At 39.5% G+C, this 15703-nt stretch overlaps 1 protein-coding gene across 2 annotated transcripts in view; it reads left to right on the forward strand.

Moving 5' to 3' along the window:
* Positions 1–15703, forward strand: part of NPR3 (natriuretic peptide receptor 3) — a 68657-nt gene that overhangs the window by 22507 nt on the left and 30447 nt on the right. The gene's annotated exons all lie outside the window — the stretch shown is intronic.

Consider the following 15703-nt stretch of genomic DNA (forward strand, 5'->3'; position numbering starts at 1 on the left):
CTTCTTAGTTGTGTGATCTAGGGCAAATTACACAGGCTCCCTGGTCCAAACTGCTCCTTCGTGTTGGGAGACTTACAGAGAATCTACCTGAAACATTTACTGTACTCCCTTCAAAAAGTTGGAGCTCCATAAAGGAGGCCTCTTTTATACCTCTTTTTATACCCGTTTTTATATTATACCTGGCTTTGTAAGAATTTGCTATCAAAAGACATATGAAGGTTTTTTTTTTTTTAAAGATTTTATTTATTTATTTCACAGAGAGATCACAAGTAGACAGAGAGGCAGGCAGAGAGAGAGAGGGGGAAGCAGGCTCCCCACTGAGCACAGAGCCCGATGTGGGCTTGATCCTAGGACCCTGAGACCAAAGGCAGATGCTTAACCCACTGAGCCACTCAGGTGCCCCTGAAGGGTCTTATAAACATATTTATTCATGTCTTAAGTGTTATATATTATATGCATATCATATAAAATCATATAAAATCATATGCAAATCATATAAAATACCTTTTGATTTTCTAAACCATTACTGTCCAGTAGATAAATATATGTGAGCTGCAAATGTGAGCCACATATGTAAGTTAAAATTTCTAGTAGCTACATTTTAAAAAAGTTAAAATAACCAGGTGAGATTAATTTGAATAATGCATTTTATTTAACTCACATAGAATATGTTCTTTCAACACTTAATGTAGAAAGTATGGATGAGATTATATATTCTTTTTATTGGATAAAGTCTTTGAAATCCAATGTGTATTTTACCCTTGCAACATATATTAATTCTGTTCGAATGCTTGGTAGCCATGTGTGACTAGTGGCTACCGTATTGGCGTATTGGACAGCGGGTTCTCAATTAGGAAGGAAGGAAGTGGAGCTTCTGCAGTAGAGCCCAGGTTGGAGGAAACCTTTGATAGTATCGTTGTCATCCAAATCCTTTGCCTCAGGAATAGGAAAGAACATAAAGGCACTGAATATTTTTGTTTGGCTTTTACTTGAGGCTGTTGAAGTTCAAGTATCACAGTAAAGGCTGTCCCACATCATGATACTTCTTGGGCAAAAGAGGTGTGTACCTTTGTACCTACTACAAAAGATCCATAATATATTCCAAACCAAGTGCTAGTGTTTAGAGATTAATTGTGGTTTTACATTATAATATGGCTTCTCTCTGATGATGGGATCATTAAAACTGACTTTATAAATAAATGAAAATTTTAGTTTTAAGTAGGAATTAAGGCTCATAATAATTTGTTTTGATTCTGAACATATATCTACTTTTCATATTTTATGTATTTTTTTAAAGATTTACTGATTTATATTTAGAGGGGGGAGGGGCAGAAGAAGATGGAGGAAGAGACTCTCAAGCAGACTCCCTGCTGAGTGCAGAACCCAGCGTGGGGCTGGATCTCACAATCCTGAGATCATGACCTGAGCCAAAATCGAGTGTCCGATACTTAACTGACTGAGCCACCGAGGCGCCCCGTCATATCTTATGTGTGTTTAGTTGGGCCCTTTTGCATGCCATCGGGTTAGTGTAGGCAGGTGATTGTGGTGAGTATTGTGGAAGGGGGAGCTATGAGTGCCAAAGACCCGGGAGCTGCTGTAGCTAAGACTCCCAGGTGCTAGACCTTGATCTAAAGCTGCAGGAGATGCTTAACACAGCTAGCAAGGCATGGTGGTCTTCATTCTAGAGCTCAGCTCTTTCCTAGGGCTTTCTGCTTCTCTTCTTTGTACTACAGATTGTTTTATCTACTTACCTAGAACTTCAGTTCATGACATTCATCATGGGCTCTTCAGCCTCTACCATTGATTTCAAATCGAACAACTTCAGTGGACTCTCTTATTAGTTCTAAAATTTACCACTCGTTTTAAAAAAATAATCACATGACTTATGAATAGTGTCAATTTTGTTTCTTTCAATTCTTTTCCTATGTACACTTAATTAAAAATATACTTTATTAAATTAAGCATATTAAATTAAATTAAGTATAACTAATTACATTAAAACTTTTAATGGCACTGGCAAGGATCCCAGGATAGTATTGAATATAAGTAGTGATAATGGGCATTCTTGCCTTGTTCTTAACTTTAATATGAAGAATGCACAACAGATTTCATATCTGTTCATATCACTGTTAGGCATAGTATTTAGTGTGGGATTTGGGGGAGAGTCCTTATCAGATTATGGAAGTTTCTTTCTATTCTTTGCTGGTGAGGTTTTGTTTTGGCAAAATTACATCTTTTATTAGAATAACTGAAACAAAAATAGCATAACAAGCATTGAAGTTAATGAAATTGAAGTTAAGGAAAGGCTTTGAACACAGGTTTTTATTGTAAGCAATGTAAATTACAGCATGTTCTTGACGCTCTGTCATGTATGTTAGCACTGCACTCATTATATTTAACATGTTAGCAGCAGCCTTGGAAAGGTGTGATCTCAAAATGCAAAAATTTGATACTTTAAACTTTGGTAAGCCTATACTGAAACACTGGGAAGTAGGAGTAGCTATGATTTTTAAAATAAAATTACTATTTTATGTTTTTAATTTATCAAATTTTGATGGATTCATGAAATTTTGTTCCCATAAAATTAATCTTTTTTTCCTTCATCCCCCTCTTTTTTCCTCCATCTCCACCTCCTGTGCTCTCTTTTTATATTTATTTATTATTTTTTAAGATTTTATTTATTCAACAGAGAGAGAGAGACAGTGAGAGAGAGAACACAAGCAGGGGGAGTGTGAGAGGGAAAAGCAGGCTTCCTGCTGAGCAGGGAGCCCAATGGGGGACTTGATCCCAGGACCCCAGGATTATGATGTGAGCTGAAGGCAGACAGTTAATGATTGAGCCACCCAGGCACCTCTGTGCTCTCTTTTTAAAGTTGGTTTTTTATTGAGATAATTGTAGTTTTAAGGTATAGTATGGAGAGATCACTTGTATATATTGCCTAATTTCCCCCATTGGTAGCATTTTGGAAAATTATATGTACCAACACAATACAGATATTGACACTGATACAATGCACTGACCTTATTGCTATGTGTGTGTGTGTACGTGTGTGTGTGCTTGTGTGTGTAGCATAGAGTATGCATATTAAATTCTATGCAATTTTATCACCTGTGTAGGTTGGGGTCTTTGAATTTCATCGAATGGCTTTTCTACATCTGCTGAGATAATCAAGATTTTTTTTTTAAGATTTTATTTATTTATTTGACAGAGAAAGAGATCACAGGTATGCAGAGAGAAGATGTTATTTCTTTATTCTGTTATAATGTACTAAGTTGCATTACTGGGTTTTTCTCTAATTGACATATAACATCATATAAGTTTAATATTTGATACATGCATATATGGCAAAATGTTTATCACAGTAAGTTTAGTTAATGTCCGTTACCTTGCATAGTTATAAATTTTTTTTTCTGGTAATGAGAAGTTTTATGACCTATTATCTTTGCAGCTTTTAAATATACAATACAGTATTAATTATAATCATCATACTTTACATTAAATTCCCAGAACTTATTTATCGTATAACTGAAAACATTTAAATCACTTTCATTACTAGATTTTTCTAATTTTAACTATGTCTGCACTCCAGGCATAACTCTGGTCTCCCTACCTTTCAAGACTGTGAGCTTTTCTATTTCCCAGATCATACTGCAGAGAGTAAGATCAGGTTGAACCTATGCATGTTTGCCTGGGTGCAGCTTCTTTGGCTGCGTCATCCCAAGGGCTTTTGGCAGCGTCTACATCAGCATCTCTGGATCAGATGTCTACTCCTGTTTCCCTTGTCTTTGGTGGAGAAAATCAGACTGCTTAGGACTGGGCTATCATTGGTACTGTATATGTTACATGTACTGTAATGGTCTAGTTATTACCACATGTGTATTATGATGATGTTTCCACCATTCCTATGGGTAATATAAGAAATACATTTTAAAAAGATTTATTATTTATTTTGGAGAGTGAAGGAGAGAGAGAGAGAGCGAGCGCACGCTTATGGGAGTGGGAGGAGGGGCAGAAGGAGAGAGAAAGAATCCCAAAGCATACTGAGTACAGAACCTGATGACGTGGGTCTCAGTCTCACCACCCTGAGATCATGACCTGAGCCAAAATCAAGAGTCAGCTGCTTAACCAACTGAGCCACCCTGGTGCCTCTAATAATATTTTTACAAGTGCATTTGTCCTCTTACTAATGAACCTAGTAAAGACCTATTCCATTCTGGTGTATCATTTTTTAGTAGGGCCCAGGAGCCACTACTGGAGATAGTGTAGCCTGATGGTTAAAATATGCAGGCTAGGTGTTTCATGGACCTGGCTCTGCCTCTTACTGTTTTTATCATAGGCACATTTCTGAAACTCTGTGTCTTAGTTTACTGACTATAAAATGGGGATAATAATTTTTAATTGAGAAGACTGTTGAAAGAACTCAAGAATTGTATATAAAGAATATTTAACACAATGTAGGCACTTAGTAAATATTCACTGGATGATAGCTATTATTTCTCTTACTTTTATTTCTTATACTCCAGACCAATGTATGTATGCTTCTGCATGCCTATAGTATGTAGTACTCCTACTTATCCTTCAGATCTCAGCTCAGACACCACCTTCTCAGGACGTGTCTTTCCTGACACTCCAGAATGTCTTAGGGCCCTCTGATCCTTTCCATCATAGCCTCTAGTTGTGTGTGGGATTTTCTAATTAAATCCAGCCTCTCCAACCAGACTGTAAACCCAGAGAGAGGAGGAACTATGTCTGTTTCTGTTCATTCTTGCATCCCCCTGTGGTATGCTTGGTACAAAGGAAGCAGCCAGTAAACATACACTTTATTATCATGCTTATTATTTTCATTATTTTTGAATGAGAGGACATCAAATCCAACCTACACTCAGCACAGTGATAGAAAGGGAGAAACTGAGGCCCAGGCAGGCAAGGCGGCCTTTCTAAACGTAATCAGTATGTTGCAGTCAGTATAACAATGTTGGGTGGTGATGGAGTCCTGTGCTTAGACCTTGTTAGGTCCACAAAGAGAGGAGTTCAGGGTCACTTACACCGGGGAAGATGGTATTGGGGATAATAATGGGTTTTCATAGTGGGGATTCTGGAGACTGTCTGCAAGTCATCAGAAATCTCAAGTTAGAAATAAAGCCCCATGGAGAGGTCCTCAGCTAGCAGAGGGGCTCTAAGTGTGGCCCAGACAAATGTTTGCAGAGTGCCTGCCTGGCCTTCTCTGGTGACTTTTATTCCATTGCCCACATGGGCAGTGGCTCTCACTCAAGGGTATCTTAGTGGGTGTTTGGCCTTTGCCATGTGAGTGGTTCCAATTCTAGAGCCCTGGAATTTGGTTTTAGAATGCACTGTGTGGTGTCCAAGCCAAGATTAGTTGCATCCCCTGACTCCTGCTTCAGTGACTTTGTTTTTCCACTACATCAGTCTGATCCTTTTATTAACAATGTGCCCAATATGGGGGTGAACCCATGACCTGAAGATTAAATATCTTGGGCCCTACAAGTGAGCCTGGAAGGCAACACAGGCTTCCTTCCTTTTTCTGCACCCTGCCTGCCCAAATACACACACTTTTAAGATAGCAGTTTCTCTTGACTTTTTTACACGCTTGACAAAATCTGGCTAGGACTCTCTCTCTTCTTCATCTGCAGCAACATGTTTTCTTCTGAAGTGTAAATTATTATTTTATAGATCAAGAGATGCTGTTTATTGAGTACTCCAGAGAGCCTGGCTGTGAGTTTGGTCTGTGACCATGCAGTAGTCCCATCTGGGTTGAGATCCCCATCACCTAAAAATACTGAAGCAGATATATCCATGGCCATGAGCTGTGGAAGCCCACAAGAGCGACATTTCTATGCCAGCATGGATATAAAACATTATGCACCTCAGTGTAAAGCATTCTCATACACTGATGGTACTCACAGAGATATGGACAATTTATCTTGTAGCAGACCATATGTTGTGCATATGTGAAAATACCCACGGTCCTAGAGGAATGAAATCAACCACAGTGGAGTGGGTTCATTTAGTTCTTTAGTAGACAGCTTCTTCCAAATTCATCTAAGTTTCCATGACCTCTTTCAGTGGATAATGGTCTCTTGACTTAATGTGCATTAACTCTTTATAATTATGTACAGACTTTTGTGTGTAAATGAACATGTGTATATTTCTGGAGAGAGAGGCCAGTATCCCTCACCTGATTCTTAATGGGGTCAGTGTCACAAAGAAGGAAGAATCATTGAATTAGACCATAGCTAGGCTGTCTACCATTTGCCCACTTATTGTCTGAAGCCCTATTCGTTCTTATTGATGGGGTACAATGTTGTGCATGCACAGCTGCATTGAAAACTCACTCCCCTGGAAGCAAATGAAGAAACACCTAAATGCTGGAGTATTTCCTAATCTTAAATTCTAAAACAATTAGCTTTATTGCTGAGATGGGAGAGATACTAGGTCATTCCTTCCTTCCTTCATTTTGGACTAGAGAGTCCATTTAGTCTTTCCAATTCCTAGTGTTTTCACATTATGTCTTGAAGAGGTAGACTTAAATTTATCCTTGCTACTATTTCTCAGTTTAGACTGAGCCAGTGCTGGAGACATCATTTCCCCTCTGGCAGCCTGTCTGACTTCTCAGTCGTGTAAATCCCACTCTTGGCCTTGCCCCATTCTCCCTATTGTGTTTGGCACTTCTGAGGCCCATTCACTGGCTGGCTTCGTAAACAGTTGGCTCTGCCTTTGGGTGAAGCTCACCTTCTTCCCCTGATGTTGTTGTTGTTGAAACCAAAATAATACATGACTTTTTAGATGAATACAGTAAATGAAAAAAAAGAACCAGACAGAATAAAAAATAAATTTATGGTACTGTAAGTTATAGACAAAGAGCAGTGTCCGGTTCTTCTCTACTCCTGACTCCCATTCCTTAGAGGCAATAATCTTTAATGTATTTATTGGCTTCTTCTGCTGTTTCCCTCTATATTTTTCAAATAGCTTATTTATGTTGCTGTTTTTGACATATAAAATCTGATATCATCTTATTATTTTCTAAAATGGAAAGACATTTAACTCCTTTACACATTTTCTCTACAAGTACTTACTTTTCCTCCCATCCTCCTAATATTTTATAACATAATTTTTAGTTAAAAGTACAGTCACAAAATAAAATTTGAAGAAAAGCTACCCCCCACATTCAGAGCTACTATTATTATGACCATATATATAATGAACCACATAACAGAAACACATGGTGTTTTATGATTACATTTCCTCTTCTGTGTAGCCCTTTTTCTATGATGTTAATAATTTCCTTGTTTTGTTATTTGCTTCCATGTAGTTCTCACTATTCCCTGAATGATGTTAATGATTTTTGTTTTCTGGCTCCAGTTTAGAGTAATGGCTTCCTTTAGTATCAACCTGGAAATGTTTCTCAGTTTTCTCCTGTATTAGTTCCCCTTTTTCTTGAATATCAAATCTCCTTCTCAGTTGAATTTCACCTTAGTTTTGAAGATGATATGATCAGAAAATCTTTTGAGACTTTGAGTATTAGAGAACATTTTGTTTTATCTTTATATATAATTGGTTATTTAGCTGGGTATAAAATTTTAGCTTGAAGGTTAATTTTCCTTCAAATTTTGATGTCATTTCCCTATTGTCATGTTGCTTTTGGTATTACCATTCTGATTTTTTTTTTCATGTTACTTTTCTTTTCTCTCTCTCTTTAGAAGCCTTTAGTGTTTTCTCTGTATTGTTGATTGTTTAATCAGGGTCTAGTCAGGAAAAATTAGGTAATTGAATGGAAGGAATTTAATAGGAGAAGTTAACTCTAAGGTGTAAGAAGAGCTGAAATGCCGAATAGAATAGTAAGACAAGCCAGAAATTAGCAATAGCAAAAGCTATTACCACTTCTAGAGCTAGTAGGACCAGGAAAGAAATGGTTTTACCAGGACCAAAGAGTTAGTGTCATAAGAGCTAGATGCATGGAAGAAATGCATCCTCTGCCAGAGATGTTACCTAAGGTGAAGTGAGAGAGAGGAGGAAAATCCTGGCTTTTCCCTTCTTCCTGACCCTTCTACCAGTGCTTCCTGTTGACTGAATCAACCAGAAGTCAGCTAACAGGGAAATGCAGCCTAGAAGAATCATCCTCCTGTGATATAGAGCGGAGCAAAGCAGATGCAGGGAGGGAAATGAATTGGAGGCCAGAGGCAGACAGTTGGCTCACTGGTACTCTGTTTTCTCTGTTTTTTCACTATGATGTGTCTTGGTGTGGATCCTTTAATATCTTTGTGCTGGTCATTTTGTTTGCTCTTTCCAGAAATTTTAAAATTGGATGTTGGCCCTTTTCGGTTGATTCTTTAATTTTTTTCTCCTGTTTCCAACTCTGCCTTTTTCTTTTCCATTCTGAGAGATTGCCTCAACTATATTTTCCAAAGTGTCCATTGACTTTTTAAATTCTGCTATAATATTTTTAATTTCCAAGAGCTCTCTCTTAGTCTCTTTCTAAAAAAATAGTACCTGACAAGGTTTCCTGGATTCAATATCTTATCTTTCTGCATATACCTTTTCATCAGTTCTAGATCACATTTCTTTCACATTTTTAAATTATCTGAAGTTAGGATCCATTTCATAATCGGTGGACTGTCGCAGTTTAGTAAGTAGAGTTTTTTCTAAGGGAACATAAAACAAAGATGCTTTTTACAATTCTGGTACCTTACTTTTGTTGAGACAAGGTGTTTCTTGGTAAGTTTTCTTTTACTTCTTCATTGCTTATTTCAAGTTCCTTTTAAAAAATATTACTTTTTATTTCTTTCTCTTCCATATTATGAAGTTTTATTAAACTATTGGTAGTTCTTAACTATTTATATTTAAGGGTGATCCATGAAAGAGGCCATCTACATGTTCTGTGTACATGGGAACTTGTTTAGAGGTAGATTTTACTGTAGGGTATTAAGGTATTGAGTTAGTTTTTTCAAAAGGTTATCCCAAATTTGATTAGCTGGAAGTTGTTTCTCTTAGGCTCATTGGATTCATTAAAGAATTCTCCTCCAAATCCCTTCTTCTTTTTAAAAAAGATTTATTTATTTATTTATTTGACAGAGAGAGAGAGAGATCACAAGTAGGCAGAGAGGCAGGCAGAGAGAGAGGGAAACAGGCTCCTTGCTGAGCAGGGAGCCTGACGCGGGGCTTGGTCCCAGGACCCCAATCCCAGGACCCCGAGACAATGACCTGAGCCAAAGGCAGAGGCCCAACCAACCGAGCCACCCAGGCACCCCTCTCTTCTTGATAGTTGTAAGTCTTCCCTACATTCTGGGAGACCATGGTGGGGAAGCCTCACCTTTAGGATTGTAGATTTTTCACTTAAACCTCATTTTCAGTTTTATGCTTCACCTGAGCTCCACCTGTGCCAGATAACTTCCTGTTCGGGTCTTTTTTGTGCCAACACAAAAAAGAGGTTTATTGGCCAATAAACCTCTTGTTTTCTGCCTGGATGGGAAGGGGCAATTTCTTCTCTGGGTATGGTTTGGTGGTTCCTGGGGGGAGGGCAGGGGCAGCATTTGAGTTGAAGTGGTCTGTATACAGACTTTCAACTAATCCCACCATTTTCTTTTCTTTTCTTTTAAGATTTTATTTTATTTATTTACTTATTTGACAGAGAGAAAGATAGCAAGAGAGGGAGCACACACAAGGGGAGTGGGAGAGGGAGAACCAGGCTCCCCACTGAGTAGGGAGCCCTATGTGGGGTTTAATCCCAGGACCCTGGGATCATGACCTGAGCTAAAGGTAGATGCTTAACAACTGAGCCACCCAGGCACCCCCAATCCCACCATTTTCAACTGCGTGGCATCCCTGCCTCCAGAGATAACTAGTATTTCCAATTCTAGAACATCTTTAAGGGGAATTCTTCTTTTTTTTTTTTAATCAGAGCTTCCTGCCCTGTTCCTGTGTGCAGTCTAGCTTTAGTTTCTCGGGTCTATTGTGTTGGTGATCCTTCTCCAGTTTCCAAAATTTTGTTGAGATTTCTCATCTACTATTTCCTTCCTGTACTCTTTCCAGTTATAAGTTTACGCCCTAAAAATTCTTTTATTGTTGTTTTGGTAGGGATTTTGGAGGGAACGTGTGTTTTACTAGAAGTCTCTCTGGACTGTTGAATCCATGAAAATGTTCAGATATGGCGATGACATCTTGTTTTGTATCATGTTTGGTTTTGTGGTAGTGACAGGTGTGGGAGGGTAATCTCATTATAGAGAAAGCAAGGAAGAGAGTTGTGTGTGTTTGAGAGGGATTTGTCACGTTTCTTTTGGTCCCAAATGTTGTAGCTCCTTTAGAAATTCCTATTTGGTTCTAGTTTCCTTTCTAGTGGCTACTTTTACTTGACTTCCTAGCTTAGTGCCCAATTCCTCACCCTCACAGACATGTCTGCCTTCTGTGAGTCTTTAAAAGCAATTATACACAAGCAACATACATTAACAGTAATACTAAGAAAAGGGTTGTTCTTTTACAGTTTTATTATACTGGTGTATGTGTCTTTTATTTTTTAATTTTTTTTTCTTTATGTCTAGGACTAAACTCCTCTAATATACCTTATATACCAGCTTCACTTGAAAAATGATTCTTTTGTACCTATACAGGAACATCATGTAGGGATCCTGTTGCCAGTCAAAGTAGAAGTCTAGGTTTTAAAGTAGATTTTTTAAAAGCCAAGTTAACTCATTTTAAGGTTAAAAGATGGGATGTTTAAATAAAAATAATGGGAGCTGTTTGTATCCTGGCAGGTTATTTGTAATTTATCACAGTGCAATGGTAGCAATTTAAAACCCTTTCTAGAATCTGTTAGGATTCTTTCATTGTAAAACAAAATGCTTCAGAAAAAAAGTTAAAAAACATTTGAAGATGTTAAGAGGGCCCCGATGTGGGGCTCAGTTACCTTCCAAAGCAGAGACTGTCTCCTCAGAATGGGATCCAGCCCCTAGTAATCTCCATTATTGCAGACAGCATTATGCTAGAGCCAAATGCAATCCAGCTGGGAAAGAGCTATAGGAGAGAAGGCAGACTTCCTGACCATGGACTAAGGCAGTGGACTTGGGCTGCGAAAGCCCTTGGCCAGGTCCCTTCACCTCTTGGGGCTTCCTCTATTGTAAAACCAGAGGTTTGGTCCACACCTCAAGGAACGTTCCCATTCCCAGGATTCTGTTATTACATATTGAAAGTGTTTTTTTGTCTTTAGTCTTAATTTAGAGGCTGCGTTTCACTGTCCATATCTGGTATGGAATGTACATAGCCCTTACTGAAAAATCACAGTGTAACAATCATCACAAGGCCCCCCTCCCGCCACACATTTTAGGAGACTCATTACAATGTACTATTCTGCTGCGTGTAACCTTACATCAGAGAAGTCTCTTGGAAATTTTCATTTCTCCAGTTTGTAAGAAAGGACCAACTTTTCTTCAGCTTTGAAATGGTTACATTCTATGGCCTGTGTTTGCCTCTGCAAAACTCACCTTTGCATTCATAAGGAATCGCAGCCTTCTGTGTTCAATTTGACTTAGCTAAGATAGAGCTGCCAGGGTACTTTTGCAAACACAGAGTTAGAGCCTGGTTTTTAAGAATGGATCAGAACTGATTTTTAGCCTTTCACCAGTGAACCTCAGAAATGTTTTTTTGTTGTTACAAAAAGGTGTTCTAGTTATAAAGAATGTGTAGAGTCCACTGTTTTTTTTTTTTTTTTTAAACGAAATAATGCTGCATCCTCAGTGCTTTGGCCTTCAAATTCCGTTTCTTGCTTCTTAATGCCACCTCTGTTCTTGACTTGGGGTAGAATTTGGTAAATGCTGTTTTTATTTCTAACCAGGTATTCTGAGCAGGGGGTGATTTTATAACCTTGAATATTTGCTCGTTTGAGGTTAGCGGGCCACCCATAGCTTGTTTTTTTTCCTTATTTAAAAGTTGAAAATTTAACTAATTAAACAAATACTCTAGCCGTGTTTGATGCACAGCAGTATTGTTAGGGAGGGGGATGTGTATTTGGGCATCGTCTCCCTCCCACGTTTCCCACTGACACTCAGAAATGAAATGGGAGCCTGGGGAGCAGCCGATTTATCCAGCCAAGGTATTTGAACAGAGACAGGTTTAATAAATCATTGTTTAGATAGGCCACACATTACATTTCGGAAAGCCCCAAATGTTGGAAAACACCTCTCTCATTTCCTTCAATGAGGGGACGGCCTAGCAGGAAAGCTGTCTCAACCAGCTTGTATTTTGACACTGGTTTTGCACAGGAACAGTGTGGGAGGTGACATCAGTTGAAAACTTATCAGATCATCAATAAAATCTCTGCCAGGCACTTCACCTTTTCTTGTCTTATATAGTATCATTTAATGGACACTGTAGGCTCTGAGATTTTAATAGAAGTTAGCTGGTCAGTAAAAGTCATGAAAGAAGAACATGCAGCTGATGGATGCAAACTATATTTTGCTCCACTACTGGTGAGATGGTGCCCAGGCCAGCCTTTGTGCCTGCCAGAGATGCTATTAGAATAGCAGAGGCTCCTCACGTTCCCCCCACCCCCACCGGCTGTCTCTCCTTTGTGTCCTCACCCCCTTTCTTTAAAGACAGCCAGGGAATAATTTGTCCAAATGAAAAGGCTCTTTCAGGCATTGGAGAGCTCAGCTAATTGTATTTGAAAGAGTAAAAGGGAACCACAAGTTGGCTTTTAACAACAGAAAAATAATGAGTTCACATGCCAACGTATTAATAAGATTAGTTTTATTAGGAAAATGTAATCAGGCAAACAGTGGCACCGCAAAAGGAATGGCTTATTAAAAGCCATTCTTTTTTGTTAGCTAAAGAAATACCAGTTGGCTTTCAAAACACATTTAAATTAAGACACAGTGAAATCTAAAAGATAGTCACTTTCCTTTTCTTGAAATAGGGAAATTCCGGTGAAATTGTTTATTCCTATAAGTTCAATAGCTTTAGTTGTGCCAAATTAGAATATTTTAAAAACTTGGGTATCTCCCAACTTAGGTGCTTTTTGTTTGATTGTAAATTATTATCCATTTGGTCATGAGTTTTCACATATAGGCAGGCGTGGATTCATTAATTGCAAAAGCAGTGTTGAACAGGTGCAACCCAAAGATGTTTGCGACAGGAAGAACAACCGTACCTATCAAAAAGGACTTTTCCAGACAGTAGGTTTCATTTTGACCCTTTGAAAGACAATCACTGTTTTTTAAATTACCATTAGGTACAGTGATATAATTTCAGTTAGAAAGATATTTTGCAATACTGGAGACAATATACTCAAATATGCATGACTAAAATAGCAATGCAGTGGGGAACGATGTTTCACAATCGAAGGGCTCCGCTGTTTAATTTTTTTTTGTTTCTCACTTGTATTGTCACTGCGTGGAGTAGAGAGCTTTTTAGCACATGTGGCCACATTCTTCACAATGAAAACTCAATTCAGGTTCTTTTTAGAATAGCCAGATCACTTAAAATGTGGACTGTAGCTACATTACCAGTCCAGCTTGCAATGAGAACACGCATCAGCTTGAACAATCATACCCAGGAGTGCCAGTGAAGGAGCCCAGGGCAAAACCGTAGAGGATGAAAGCTCTGATTCGTTTGTTGTTTGTTTTGTTTTGTTTTGCTTTTCTCTGCTGGTGCTCCTGGAGGCTCAGGGCTACTGCATCCCTCTTTTTCCATGTGGTGAGGAACTCATTTTCACAAAGGCACTGGGATCCAGCAGTTTAGCATCACTAGGATATCACATTTATAGAAAGGATGGGGAGGGATACGGCATTTATAGAAAGGAAAAGGAAGACCTACAATAAATGAGCCTAAAGGTGGTATTTTGCTGTTAGGAGGAGGAATTGAAAGAGCCTCTCCGAGGCCAGGATTCATTCTTTCTCTGAGGGAAACAGGGCTATAGTCAGACACCCACCCTGCTGCCGCCCCCCACAACCGCTGGAGCGCCCTTACACAAAGCCTTGCGTTTTACTGACGGAGTAGCAGGAGAGGAATTCTGCATTTCACATACATTCACAGGAGCAGGAAGAGACTGCCCATGTGTCCAGCCTTCCAGCCTGGGAGGAGTGCGGTGCACAGGCCCCAGCCAGCTTCGTAGGCCACTAACACAGGATTCTGGTGCCTGATGCTGACGGTGTCCACAGAGTTTTAAAGTCCAAGGGCAGAGTTCTGGTTCATAAGGCCGGGCCATGGATGCTGCTCTCCGTGTGGCTGGCTGTGGTGGAGGAGCCCGAGGTAGTGGTTCAGTAAATATTCATTAATGGGCATTAAAACAATTGATGACCTCGGGACATGCTACTTTGTGTGCTAGAGACTTTAATCTGTGAAATGGAGAAAACCACACTGAGTTGCTCTTGGAATTTATGAAAAAGGATTGCTTAAGCGCTTTGTGTGACAGCGTTCAAAGCAAACAGCCCAGCGGCGGAGGGCAGGACATCCCGTAACCTTGCAGGCAGTGGCAGCTGTGGCTGCATGCTTTCTGGGGGCTGGCTGGTTGTTAAAAGAGAGGAAGTAGAATAATCCATTGCTAGGGACACGATCCTCTTCCCAGTTGTGAAATCCGAAAGTAGCTCAAGCTGTAGGGAATGATTTTGGATTAGTATTTATTTTCTGATTTTTGCTCCCCCTGGAGTGAGCTTGCTTCGTTTTGTAAAGTCCTAAAAATCTTGCTCCCACAGGCTGTGATTAGAGGTAGGGAGGCGGAGAACTGGGGAATTTTTATTTATTTATTTATTTTTGATATGTTAACTTGACAGTTGGCCTAAATTGGGAGATCTTTATTAATTATTTCCTTTATTCTTTCCTTTTCCTGCTCTCTCTATGTGAGATAATTACAGACTCACTGAAGTCAGATGGCTGTGTTTCTAGCCCGTCGTAAAGATCTTGAAGATTCAATCTCTCTATTAGTAAATGGCCCCGTGTCAGGTTGGCCCCCTAATTTGCCCAGTGTTGCCATACAAATTATGTGCATTGCAGTCTTAGGACATTTTTCCTTTTCTGTACTCAGCAGTGACATGTATTTGATGTCAAACCTATGTCCAAGAATTTCTTGGGGAGGGGCGCCTGGGTGGCTCAGTTGGTTAAGCATCTGCCTTCAGCTCAGGTCATGATCCCAGGGTTTGGGGATCGAGCCCCTGCTCAGTGGGGAGGCGGCTTCTCCCTCTGCTTCCTGCTTGTGGTGCCCTCTCACCCTATCTCTCTGTCTCTGTCTCTCTCAAATAAATAAATAAATAAAATATTTTTAAAAAATGTAAATTAAAAAAAAAAAAGAATTTCTTGGGAGATGAGACTTCAGATACAGTCCCCGAGTTCTCCGGGGGGACTTGTATTCTTGCTGATCACCGGACCATGAGCATCACCATGCATATAATTAAGCTGGGAGAGGGTTGCTCTTTGAATCCCTACGCATACTGTGAAGCGTTTACCAAGTCCTTCGTTTGGTCAAGGCATTGCAGCAGGTCCTGTGAGGATAATTCAGCATCTGTGTGGGCCGCTCTGGAAGGACAGGTAAGAAGAGTTGCGTACCGAGGAGCCTCCTAAGTGAGGCTAAGTGAATCCAAGCCTAGAAGTAGGAAAGCCATTAGATGCATTTAGGGAATAGCGAGCAAAATAACCTGGCTTGACCGGAGCGATTTCACAGAGGAGTAGTTTGGAAAGGTCTCTTTCTGTGTTGAAATTTGCC

This window comes from Mustela nigripes, chromosome 12, assembly GCF_022355385.1.
Source record: "Mustela nigripes isolate SB6536 chromosome 12, MUSNIG.SB6536, whole genome shotgun sequence".
In the NCBI taxonomy this organism is placed as follows: Eukaryota; Metazoa; Chordata; class Mammalia; order Carnivora; family Mustelidae; genus Mustela; species Mustela nigripes.